Source organism: Eriocheir sinensis, chromosome 49 (genome assembly GCF_024679095.1).
Source record: "Eriocheir sinensis breed Jianghai 21 chromosome 49, ASM2467909v1, whole genome shotgun sequence".
In the NCBI taxonomy this organism is placed as follows: domain Eukaryota; kingdom Metazoa; phylum Arthropoda; class Malacostraca; order Decapoda; family Varunidae; genus Eriocheir; species Eriocheir sinensis.
Window position 1 is genome coordinate 4,510,204 of NC_066557.1, and position 13,782 is coordinate 4,523,985.

The window sequence follows — 13,782 nt, forward strand, 5'->3', positions numbered from 1 at the left end:
ATAAATCACCCGAACTTAAGAAGAGCTTATATCTAGCATTTGTAAGACCACACCTAGAATACGCCGTTCAGTTCTGGTCACCGAACTATATCAAAGATCAAGTTTTGCTAGAAAGGATACAGCGACGAGCAACCAAACAAATTCCAGCGCTCCGAAACTTGCCATATGACGAGCGTTTAAAGCGTTTAGATATGTTTTCCCTAAAAAAGCGAAGGATAAGAGACTTAATTGAAGTGTTCAAAATCCTTAATGGATTCGACAATATTAACCCAGATTGTCTATTTCAGAGACACCAACACAATAACACGCAGCAACGGTATGAAGTTAAACGGAAACCGATGTAACACATTGGTGCGCAAAAGTTTTTTTCAATAATAGAGTCGTCGATCACTGGAATAGACTCCCACCGTCAGTTGTTAGCGCACAGAGTATCAATAGCTTCAAGTCTTCATTGGATAAGTACTTCAGGGATATAAGATTATACTGACCCTTCTTCGTATGTTTTCAGACAGATTGCAGCAAGACGTCAACCTAAATTTATATTATTCTCGCCCGCAACCTAGATTGCAAGTAGCGTAAGTTAACAATAGAGTAAAGCAACAGTTAATGTCCGCATGACAGGTGGAGTGAGGTGTGGGTGCAGTAAGGTGACAGGTTACTGGTGCTGTGCCTAGTACCGCCGGTAAAACGAGGATCAAGCCTCCACCTGTGCCCTTGAAACTACACCTCACCCATCGTGAGTATTAGGGGGGATCCTGAGGCTGCCCTGTGTAGGCCACACGTCCTCTTCCATTATCCTTGTGTTTCTATGTTCTTATGTTCTTATGTAATGAAGTCATTTTCCCCAACAGCTTAGGTTACCAGTAGTGTAAGTTAAGGGTAGTAATTTCCTCTTATTTCTCTCTTTACTGTAAAATTTCCATGTCCCTTTCTTCCTTAAAGGTACATGGTGTTCTCTTCTAACTATTTCCTGCCGGCACGTTGCCGGGGGGAGAGGTGGGTGGGGAGGAGCTTTCATCTTTTCTGTCCTGTCCTACCACACGTAGATTACTAGTAGTAGCGGTAGTAAATAGACACCCTCACCATAGACAGAGAGGTCTTCTGGTGTTTGTTCTTCCTATGTATTCCTATGTATTCCTCCTCCTCCTCCTCCTCTCCACCTCTTCCTCTTCCTCGTAGACCTCCAGAGACCGATAGGTCTTCTGGTGTCTGTTCTTCCTATGTATTCCTATATATACATATATATAGAGAGAGAGAGAGAGAGAGAGATTTTGTTTTTATTAATTTATTACACGCAAGGGTGTCAAGCCTAATACATGTTCAAGATGCTAACTTGGATACAGACGACTCGTGCCTCACAGGGCACGCTGTGATACTGAGTCAACAGAAGGGAAAAAATCATATTTAGCATCCCCCAACATGTGGATGTCAGTGAGGATAACATCTAGATTGTTTCAGACGATAAATATTTAAATGTCTCCACAAGTGAGAGTCCTTGCGGTATTAAGTCAGCAACACGTGGACACTCCAAGCAATAGTGTTCAAGGGTGTTAGCATTGGGCGCGTCACACAGCTTGCAGGAGGAGAAGTGAGACGCGTCCCCCGCCTCGGCTATCTGCCACACTCGTCGGTATCCAAGCCGGAGACGAGCACACACTACATTATGGCGGCGAACCATGAGACCGGAGCGACGGTACATGTGTGGACGAGGCAGGAAGTGTTCGTAGTGCTGGATAGACGCACTGGCGGCCCTCTCAGCATCGCTACGGTGACGGGTGGAGGAGCAGGCAGCTTGGCGTACCATTTTCTTGCACCACGGCAAGGAGGTAGCAGCGTCACCAGCAGCTGGCGGGTTCAGGTCACAGGCAGCCCTTGCAAGACGGTCCGCAACGTCGTTGGCCAAGAGACCGATGTGTGACGGAATCCATAAAAAGTGCACCGACAGTGAACTCTCGAGGGCTGTGGCAAGGCGGCGGAGAATTTGTGTGACCAGTTGCTGGTATGTAGGCCTGGGGGAGGAGAGGGCACGGAGAGCAGATTTTGAGTCTCAGATGATGAGGCCGTTGAGTCTGCTCCGCGATAACAAAGTGACAGCATCCAAGAATCCATGGAGCTCACAGTACGTAGAACTAGACGAATTCGGAGACGACGCCCTGCCCAACCCCGAACGGAGGCTCCAGATTGGTGGAGAACACAGCACAGCCAGCACTGCCGTCCCCTTGAAGGGAGAGAGAGAGAGAGGAGAGAGAGAGAGAGAGAGAGTATTTGCTCTGTCTAATCTTTACTTTAGTTTTTTAGTCTTTTTCTAAATACATGTTTGGTATAAGATTGTGCTACATGGTGTGGGAGAGCGTTCCATAGCCTGGGCCCTTGGACTGGGAGCGAACGTGTCCCGCAGTGTGTGTTGGTGTGGGTAACATGTAGGTTGTCCTGCTGTCTTGTTGTGTACCTACTCTGTGTCGCCCCAGCCGTGGAGGGCAGCTGCAGGATCCACTCTGGATATATCGCACATTTTGTTTTATACACGGTTGCAGCAACACCAAAAATGGTCTTCTTGTCCATTTTGAGCCAGTTCAGTTGTGTAATAAAAGAGGTGGCGTGGTCACACCTCCTCGCTCCCCCAATTCATATCTTTGCCGCAAAGTTCTGTAGTTATTTGTAGTGCAATAATGAATGATACTTAGAGGAAGGGAATTCCTTTTTTTATGTATTATATTATCAAATTTAGCTTTAATTCTGTTTGTAAATAGTAGAGTTGCAATGTCTTTCTTGTGGATTTCGTTTATATGTATGTTAAACGTCAAGTGGGAGTCCATATAAACGCCAAGATTCTTGATATGTTTGCTAGGAGTGATGGGAGTGTTGCCAAAGATGAGAGTGGTGTTTTGGGGAATTTGTTTAATGCTTGACCACGTCCACACTGTGTTTTATTAGTATTCAGCAATAGACCGTTTTTATTATAGTACTCCCTGGCCAGTGTGAAGGTCTCTTGTGCCGCCATGATGAGGTCAGGCAGCTATTATTTGTGTCAGTGTTCTTGGGCTTCTTGTCGTCTGTGTACTGTACCATCGCGCGTCTATGCATCGTTTCAGCGAGGTCTTTGACAAAAATGATGAAAAGAATTGCCCCTAATATTGATCCCTGAGGAACTCCGTATTGTATTGGTGCAGTCGTAGACGTGGTACTATTGACTTTCACTTTTTTACCTTGAGCAGTTTATATTAAGATGTCGTGTTTTATGCTATTGAAGGCTTTTGATAGGTCGCACAACGTTATAAGCAATAGTTTCTTCTCATCCATATTTCTGCATGTTATTTGTAACCGTGGTAAGGGCGGTCTCTGTTGAAAGTTTAGGTCTGAAGCCGTGTTGAGTGTTAGAGAGAAGCTTCTTGGACTCTAGGAAGGTGGTCATCTGTTGGACTACAGTTTTCTCTAATATCTCTGAGAAAATGAGTAACAGTGATATTGGGCGATAATTGTTTACGTTCCCCCAGCCTCTGTTTTTATAGATAGGTATGACGGTCGCGTGTTTCCACATGGTAGGGAATTTTCCAGTAACAATCGATGTGTTGATGATTGTAGTAATGTATGTGATCGTAACGGGTAGGGAATCTTGGATGTACCGAAGTGTAATCCCATCTGTACCGTTGAGTTAGTGTTCTTTAGGTTTTTAATAGTTAATATGACTGTGTTCATGTCTGCTGGGCCGGCCCTGAAAAGATGAGTGTGGTTTACATCTTGTTGGGGTATAATACGGTTTTGATTTGTAATATTGAGATTGTTTTGCATTGTTAGGAAGGCGCGTTCCCCCACGTTAACAAACAGAACAGTGGATTTATCCGGCATTTCACGTTCGTTATGAAGTTATTGTTATTAGTTTATTTTTTGCTGGGTTGATGTCTTGTATTATTTTCCATGTGGCCGCTGAATTGCCTCTACAGTCGTATATTTTTCTCGGCAATATGATTGTTCAGCATTACGCAGCAGTGACTTTACTCTATTGCGTTGGTGTTTATATTGCTCTAGTAACTCAGTATTATTACGATTTTGTCTCAGGCGCGCTTGAAGGGTGTTTTGTGTTGACATAGCTGAGTGAATTTCGTCGTTTATCCAATAGTCAAAAGGCTCATTTATTTATTTGGTGACAAAAGGAGCGCATTGTTCCAGGCAGTTTGAAAGTACAGACGTGAGGGAGTGTACCTGGATATCTACGTTGTCTGTAGAGGAAATTTCCTTTAGGGCGGGAGCAGCGCCTATTAAGCCATCACAGGACAGGTCTTTGCTGTGAGCCCCGAGATGACGAAAAGTTCTCATTCCCGGCTTGCGTTTAGGTTTGGTAATTTTAACCATTGCTGTTATATGGTCACGGTCTGATATAGTGCTAGGTATCATGTCTTTGTGTATTACTGCGTCATGTTTGTTAGTAACAATGATGTCTAGAAGTGTGGCTGACTGAGGGGTGACACGGGTGTCAATAATCTGGTGTAATTTATTTATACATATTATGGTACCGAGTTTGTTGCTGGTAGGTATATAGTAAAGCATCATTTAAGGCACCGAGCAAATAAAAACTTTTGCTCTTCAGGCACATAATCTCAAGGTCTCGTGTATATAGTCAAAGGTTTGTTGAGACGCTGAGGGTAATTTTCTACAATGTACACTGATCCAGATGTCTTCAGTACCATTAGGCCTAGCAAGGTCACACGTAATCAGAGAGAGAGAGAGAGAGAGAGAGAGAGAGAGAGAAAACACACACACACACACACACACACACACACACACACTAAATACACACAATGAGTGTGTGTGGGGGGTGAAGGGTGGGGTAGTAGAGAGATAGACAGATGTTGGTAATGACAACAATATCAACTAACTAAAGCATTACGAAAGCATTATATCTATTAAAATGGTCTCTCTCTCTCTCTCTCTCTCTCTCTCTCTCTCTCTCTCTCTCTCTCAATAAACAATGAGGGAAATCAGAAGCAAAGAGGGAAACGCATGCCGCGCCAAAACACTCGGCCGGCTCCTGCCATCCCAGACTCGACAAACGCAGCCTTTGCGCCGTCGCGGTGTTTACGATTAATTTAATATTCCCGACTAGAGTTGTCCTGCAGTCGTCTGGAGTTCTCGCCCTCCCCCGCCTCAGCGGTGCTTGGGAGCGTCGGGGAGCCCAAGGCCTCCCTGGCGAGCGCCGCAGGGCTGAGGGGTTCCGGCAGGGCGTCTCGGCTCCCTCGGGGCGTCCATGGCGGTGCCGGAGATCCTGAGTGTCCAGGGACGTGGAGAGGGGAGTGCTTTTAGTGCTGTGTGTTGATATGGGCGGATCTTTTCTGGGGTGAAGGAGACTCATTCGTATCAGCACACAGCACCAAGGAAGGGCGATTTCTGAACAACTCCACCAAAGGGATATTACATAAGAACATAAGAACATAAGAACGCAGGAGTCTGCAAGAGGCCGGTAGGCCTGTACGAGGCAGCTCCTTTGACCCTAAGCTCCCGTGTATCTAACCCCACCTAATGTCGCTGTCCATGAATTTATCTAGTCTATTTTTGAATGTGACAATTGTATTGGCACTCACCACATGACTGCTAAGCCTATTCCACTCATTCACCACCCTATTAGTAAACCAATTTTTGCCTATGTCCCTGTTGAATCTGAATTTATCCAGTTTAAACCCGTTACTTCGTGTCCTACCCGGTTCTCTTACCAACAAAACCTTATGAATGTCTCCCTTATTAAAGCCCTTCATCCATTTATAAACCTCGATCATGTCTCCACGCACCCTTCGCCTTTCTAGAGAATGCAAGTTTAACTGTTTGAGTCTTTCCTCGTATGGCAAGTTTCTCAACCCCTGAATCATCTTAGTCATCCTCCTCTGCACCGATTCTAACATTTTGATATCCATTCTATAGTAGGGTGACCAGAACTGAACCGCATAGTGAAGATGAGGTCTAACTAATGCTAAATATAGTTTGAGGAAGACTTCGGGGCTTCTGTTGCTTACGCTCCTTGAAATGAATCCCAGTACCCTATTAGCTCGATTTCTAGCTTGAATGCATTGTGCCCTTGGACGGAGATCAGAGCTCACTAAGACCCGTAAATCCCTCTCGCACCCAGACCTACTTATGAGAGTGTCATTTAAGCAATAGTTATGTGAGGGGTTGTTCCTACCTACACTCAGAATACTGCACTTCCCTACATTTATTTCCATCTGCCATTTATCCTTGATCATATAATCTGTTGAGTTCACCTTGGAGAATACTAGCGTCCTGATCCGACTCAATTACTCTACCGATCTTGGTATCATCTGCAAATTTACTAACATCACTACTAATTCCTGTGTCTAAGTCATTGATATAAATAATAAACAAAAGTGGACCTAATACCGAACCTTGTGGGACCCCACTCGTAACACATCCCCAGTCAGATCTTTTACCATTGATTTGCACTCTTTGCTTCCTATTGCTAAGCCACGCCTTGACCCAGTTCAAAACTTTACCCTCTACTCCGTGAGCCTGTAATTTAAGCAACAGTCGTTGGTGAGGAACTTTGTCAAACGCTTTACTAAAATCAAGATAGATTACATCATAATTTTCATCTCTGTCAACCGCCTCAAATACTTTATTGTAGAAGGACAAGAGATTGGTGAGGCATGACCTACCTTTTGTGAACCCATGCTGCGAGTCGTGAATTAAGCTATGTTTCTCTAAATGCTCCCGAATGTTCCTGGCTATTATGGACTCCAGCATCTTCCCTATAACCGATGTTAAGCTAATTGGGCGATAGTTTGAAGCAACTGACCTGTCCCCCTTTTTAAAAATCGGCGTCACATTAGCTACTTTCCATAGGCTCGGCACATAGCCAGTATTTACCGACATCTTAAAGATGTCGGTTAGTGGGTCACTGATTATATCATCTAGCTCCTTTAATACCCTCGGAAATATCCCGTCAGGACCTGGCGACTTGTTCTTCTTAAGCTTATCTATCTCATCCTGAACTACTTGCCTGGTAATGATTATATCCCTCAATTTATCGCCATCCCCGCCCTCGTACACCTGAACTCTTTCCGGTATAGTCGTTCGATCCTCCTGTGTGAATACTGAAAGGAAGTAGTCGTTCAACAATGTGCTCATATTTTCGTAATTTTCTACTAGCTCCCCTGTGTTTGATTTCAGCGGTCCAATTTTCTCCCGTGTTTTGTTCTATACATCTGAAAGAAGCCCTTAGGATTACTTTTCGCCTCATTTGCTACTTTGATCTCATAGTTCTTTTTGCTATCCTGGTGTTTTCTTAACTAATCTAGATAGTTCGACGTACCGGCCCCTGAGATGTGTTTCCCCATTCTTTATTTTCTGATAAATTCCTTCTTTAACCCAATCTCGTGTTTTAGTCCACGAGTCATCCATAGAATCATTGTTTTCTTTTCTAAGTGTTCGCTGTGGTATATGCTGTTCTTGCCCCTCTACTATTACTCTAACTAAATTATTGTAAGACATTTCTACCTGGTTCTCCTGGCTCTCCAATCCGCAGTTCTGGCCCTCATGAATCCCTAAATTATCCCAGTTTAGCCCTTCAAGATATCTTCGAAGCCCCTCGTAGTTTGCTCTTCTAAAATCTGGCACTAACACTGGGTTTGGATCACGGGTTACCGCCCAGTCTAACCTAAAACGAACCGTTCTGTGATCACTATTTCCTAACTCTCCGCCCACCTCCAACTCACGTAGCAAGTTCCCATTATTGGTTAGGACTAAGTCTAATATGTTATCTCCTCTGGTGGGCTCAGTAACTACCTGCTTAAGGAAATTATCTTGTATAACTTCAAGAAAGTCCTCGGCTTCCAGGTCACCCACTAGATCTTCCCAGTCTATATTCCTATAATTAAAGTCCCCCATTACGCAGACATTTCTACTCATACTCGCCCTGCCAATCTCCTGTAGTAATATACTCGTGTCCTGCCTGTTAAGGTTGGGTGGCCTGTATATAACTCTTAGAGTTAGTTTTTCTTTCCCTTTGTAAACGTCCACCCAAACTGATTCTGAATCCATGTTAGTTTTGACTGAGTTGTTAACTAAACATTTAAGTGAGTCTTTAACATATAGCGCAACTCCACCTCCCTTTCTGCCACTTCTGTCTTTGTGAAATATCTGATAACCCGTTATTTCAAATTCTGACCTAAAATTTCTATTAGCAAAGTCTATCCATGTCTCAGTGATCGCTATTATGTCAAAATTTTCTGAACAAGCTTCACCCCTTAGTAAGTCTATCTTGTTTCTGAGGCTCCTGCTGTTAGTATAGAAGATTCTTAGCCCGTCCTCTGTTACTCCTCTAGAATTACTTCTAAGCTGCCTGGTTATATTATGAGCTAGATGTCCCCTCCCATTACTCCTCCCATTGCTCCCATTACTCCTCCCCCCCTCGCCTATACTTAAAAATCCCTCAGGGTACCAAGTGCTCGCTCAAGGGAGTCTGAGAGAGCCTCAACACCCTTGAACGTCAAGTGTATCCCGTCACGGGCGTAGAGGGCGTCGTTGCCAAAGAAGAGGTCCCAATTGTCGACGAACAGCCACCCATTGCGCTCGCAGTGCTCAGCAAGTCTGCTGTTCACTGCTATCGCCCTGGACAGCCATCCATCGCCAACGCCCCTCCTTGGCAGGACGCCACACACTACTGGTGACCCACCAGCGTCACGTATCCTGCCTAACAATTCTCTAAAACGCCTGAGAAGGTCCTCGCTTGGCACACGAGAAACGTCGTTTCCGCCACAGCTGAGAAAGACAATGGGGTTCGATCCCTCGCTTGCCATTCAAGCCTCAATCATGTCTTATATATGGCCCACACCTGCCCCTGTGAAACACCCTCGTCCTGTTCTTATCCTTGGAGCAAAATACCTGTCAACATAACGAACCTGACTATCACCAACAACAAGAACCCGACGGTCGGAAGGGGGCCAGGAGGGTGGGTGAAGGGGAGAGGGAGAGCGGGAAGGGAGGGGAGGGACCTGCTGTGAAGAACGAGGAGAAATTGTGGAAGAGGTGGAAGGTGGAAAGGGGGAGGAGGAGGAGGAAGAGGAAGAAGGTGAGGTGGTGGAGGGAGGAATGGACGAGGAGAGGGAGGAGGAAGAGGGGGAAAGGGAAGGTAAGGGACAGGTGTTGGAGGGAGGGACGAGCGAGGAGGCGGAGGACAAGGAGGAGAAAGAGGGAGAGGAGGAGGAGGAGGGGGAGAGTGGGCGGGAAGAGGGGAGAGGGGGGACGGAAGAGGAAGGCGAGGAATTTGAGGCGGAGGAGGAGGAGGAGGAGGAGGAGGAGGAGGAGGAAGGAGGAGTAGGTGAAAGGGAGAGTGAGGTGAGGGAGGGAGGGACGGACGAGGAGAGGGAGGAGGAAGAGGGGGAAGGGGAAGGTGAAGGACAGGTGTGGGAGGGAGGGACGAGCGTCGAGGCGGAGGACCAGGAGGTGGGAGGAGGAGAGGAGGAGGAGGGGGGGGGTGGGGGGGGAGAGGGAGAGGGGACGGAAGAGGAAGGCGAGGAGGAGGAGGAGGAGGAGGAAGAGGAGGAAGAAGAGGAGAAGGAGGGGTGGGAAGCGGGGAGATCGGAGATGGTCGAGGAGGAGGAGGAGGAGGATGGGAGGGGCTGCTGTGTGGTTGAAGACAATACTAGAGGGGAGGAGGACGAGGAAGAAGAGGAAGAGGAGGGGGAGGAGGACGAGGAAGAAGAGGAAGAGGAAGGGGAGGAGGAGGAGGCGGGTTTGTTGCTGCTGCACTAACCAGTAAGTGTACCTGGGCGGCGAGAGTCGTAACCCTATTCTCTAACTCTATGATCCTCTGATCATCCTTCTGAGTCTTAACGCAGAACCTACAAACGTCCTTGGAAAGAAAGTACTGCTTGGCCATGCGAAGGCCACACCCAGAACAACGCTTGAGGGACGTCATGGTGAAGATATGGGCGAGGCAAGACGGAAACAATTAGGCGCGTTAAGACGATAACAAAGTACGCAGCTGCGGTGAGGTCGTCAGGTCAAAAATGTGTATCTAGGAAAACAAACCAACAGCTGCTGTGAGGTCGTCAGGTCAAAAATGTGTATCTAGGAAAACAAACCAACAGCTGCGGTGAGGTCGTCAGGTCAAAAATGTGTATCTAGGAAAACAAACCACAGCTGCTGTGAGGTCGCAGTCAGGTCAATTCCCCGGGGAAAAGGGTGTGTCTCGGGTAAAAAGGCGCGGTTATTTCTACCCACCAAGACAAAACATAGGCCAATATTAATATACTGAGAAATCACTTATGTAAAGAAGATAGATAATAACTGTGTTCACTAGGTTTGCGCGGAAAGTGGATTATCTAGTGTTTTGTGTGGACTTAGAAATTAACGTAGCTTGGCGCGCCTGATTCACGTAGTCCTATTATCACAGCACAGTAAAGTATCCTAATAACAGAAGGAGAAGAAAACACAAAAGCAATATAAAAAAGAAACACAAAAGCAATATAAAACCGTGTAGCACTGGGTTGGCGTGAAAGAATGTTGAATTTAGTGTAGATGTGGGAAGCTTAATACACTTGTCCTAGGAGTAACTGTGGATCACTATCTAACTAAGTAAATACTAAATCAGAACACTTAGCGGTCTGTAGTAGAAGGCAGGGTAATCCTCCTGGTTTTGTAGTCCTCCAGTACAGCAGCAGTTACACAGAAGCACAGAACGCCTCACACTGCGAAAGCAGAGGAAAACAGAGGAAAGAGCGAGTTGGCACCACACAGCAGCGGGGCAAAGTCACGTGTGAACCCAAGGAAGGTCGCGCGCTGACTGGAAGGTCGCGCGCTGACTGAAAAACACCGAAAATAAGGAGAATAAACTAAAGAAACATCAGAAATAGGATAACACTGGAACGGAATTCCAGGAAATAGATGTGACGGTAGCACGCCATGAGAAAAATGAAAAAAATAAAACGAAAACACATACCCAAATTCAGCATGATGGCCCTTGGTGCCGTGTATTGGTGCGGGAGAGCCTTCTCTGGGGTGAAGGAGACTCGGCTGTAGCAAGATACGGCACCAGGTGGAGGCGATGTAGATACTCTACACAACACTGTCACACGACACATGAAGAAAAACAACACCGGAGACAGGATAATGCAGAAAAGGAATACTAGGAAAAAAATCAGATACAAAACACAACATTAACAAAATAACAACTTGGATTGAGGACTTTGGTGTAGTATGCTGGTACGGGTAAGCCTTCTCTGGGGTGAAGGAGACTCAGCTGTAGCAGGATACCGCATTAAGGAAAGGCGATGTAGATACCCTACACCACACTGTCACGCGGGGAATAAAGAAAAATAACACCGGAGACGGAATAATGCAGAAGAAAAGGAAAAGGATCACATAGAAACACAACACCAATAAAGGAAAAACAACAACAACAACAACGACAACAACAAAGTATTCAAGGTATTCCCATCTGACAAAAGTGAGAGCACTGAGCACCCAGGCGTCTGGTGTGGTGTGTTGGCACGGGCGAGGCCTCTCTGGGGTGAAGGGGATTTAAGTTTACGGAGCAAAAAAGGATTTAAGTTTACGGAGCAAAAAAGGATTTAAGGAACGAAAGAGGATTTAAGTTTACGGAGCAAAAAAGGATTTAAGGAACGAAAGAGGATTTAAGTTTACGGAGCAAAAAAGGATTTAAGTTTAGGGAGCAAAGAAGGGATTTAAGTTTAAGGAACAAAAAAGGATGTAAGTTTAAGGAACAAAATAATGGATTTAAGTTTCAGGAACAAAGAAAGGATTTAAGTTTACGGAGCAAAAAAATATTTAAAGAACAAAAAAGGAATCAACTATTATGAGCAAGGAAAGGACAAGTTTTTGCGTTGCGTTAATTTTATCGGCGGAGGAATCTTGTCTCCGGAATCCGTGAACGAACTTTTGAGCTTTGCTCAACGCGTGTGTGATCGATGCTGTGTTGTTTTTGTCGCCAGAGGAAGTGAACAATATTTCCTTCACCATCCTCCCGCTTGTCTGTCAGTTTGTCTTTTAACAAAATATCTCATAAATAGATTCACATCCAGAATTAGTATTACAAGCTGTCCAAACGAAGTCTCCCTCTGATCCTGGGCTGCGTTTGTCAGGCCTCTTCTGACTTGCGGTCTCCTCTCTGTGCATCACACGTGCCCTCGTGCTGCGTGTTGCTGTTTTATATGTCTAACCCGGCGGCCGGAAAATGGGTGCCAAGGGAAACCCGAGGAAGGTAAACTGTGCTGACCGGATGTCACCCTGGCTCGTTTAACTTACCCCAGCCTACCCTGCCTTGCCCGCCACGGGCTCCAGGGGTAATGAGTCGGGGATGAGCTCCGAGGCCACGCGCAGCCATTGTGTAGGGTCCCATTATATACCCGGATACGTGTGTGTGTGTGTGTGTGTGTGTGTGTGTGTGTGTGTGTGTGTCTTTGGCGCAGTTCCCACTATTCCGTTTCCATGGATCCGTATACCGTTAGTGACGTCATCGACAAGGAGGACGATGGGAACCGGGGCTCGCCCGGGCCCTCGCGCGGAGCTCCGTCGGCCCGTCTAGAGATGAATCCAAGCTAGCGGGGTTCCCACTATTCCGTTTTGACGGATCCCTCGACGTTAATGACGTCAAAATGACGTCAGCGAAACAGTGGCCGCTCGGCACGGATGATCCACTCCGTCAGTCCATCGCTCATCATTTGTTGAAAAACATATGGACAGCATTAACAAAAACGACGTCTTGTATATGCTATTTTGTAGCTAAGTATTTTTATTTCATATTTTCATGATATGTAGAATATTCAACGGCACTCGACTGGCACCACCGCCCCTACCCCGGATCCAAAAGTTAATTTGAGTTCATCTCTGGACTGGCTCCGCGCGGGGCCTGGGCGCATACTCATATTCGCCAAGTCTGGAACACCTCGTCTCCACGGGAAATTAGGACCAATCACAGCTTGCGCTCAGCCAGGCCACGTATTGCCAGCTCGTGACGTCATTACTTACCCTTTATTTACACAGTTTTATCATATATATGTTAATTATTTTGTGAAAACACACCTATTTTCAACAGTTGAGATGTTTATACTGATGTTACTGATGTCTGACACATTATAACACAGAGCTGGAACACATAAGTGATAACTGTGACGAGCTAAGTTGTCTATGGGGGCGTGAACTGGATACAGGAAGAGCGTGATTCTGTCTGCCAAGAATTGCATTTTTACAAGATAGACACCCATCCACCCACCCACCAGCACACACACACACACACACACACACACACACACACACACACACACACACACACACACACACACACACACACACACACACACACACACACACACACACACACACACACACACACACACACACACACACACACACACACACACACACACACACACACACACACACACACACACACACACACACACACACACACACACACACACACACACATATGGCAAGAAATAAATACACACACACACACACACACACACACACACACACACACACACACACACACACACACACACACACACACACACACACAAACACACACACACACACACACACACACACACACACACACACACACACACACACACACACACACACACACAGTCTTGGGGGTCTACTTGCTGCCATAAGGAAAAATGTTAGCTTTCAGTGGAGGCGCATAAGAACAAACTCTCAATTACAGTAGACAGAGGGAGTGCAAATTTAGGTAAGGAGTTGGTAATAAGCTTTGTTTACTTTCCCTCCTCACACTCAAGATATGGCACTGAA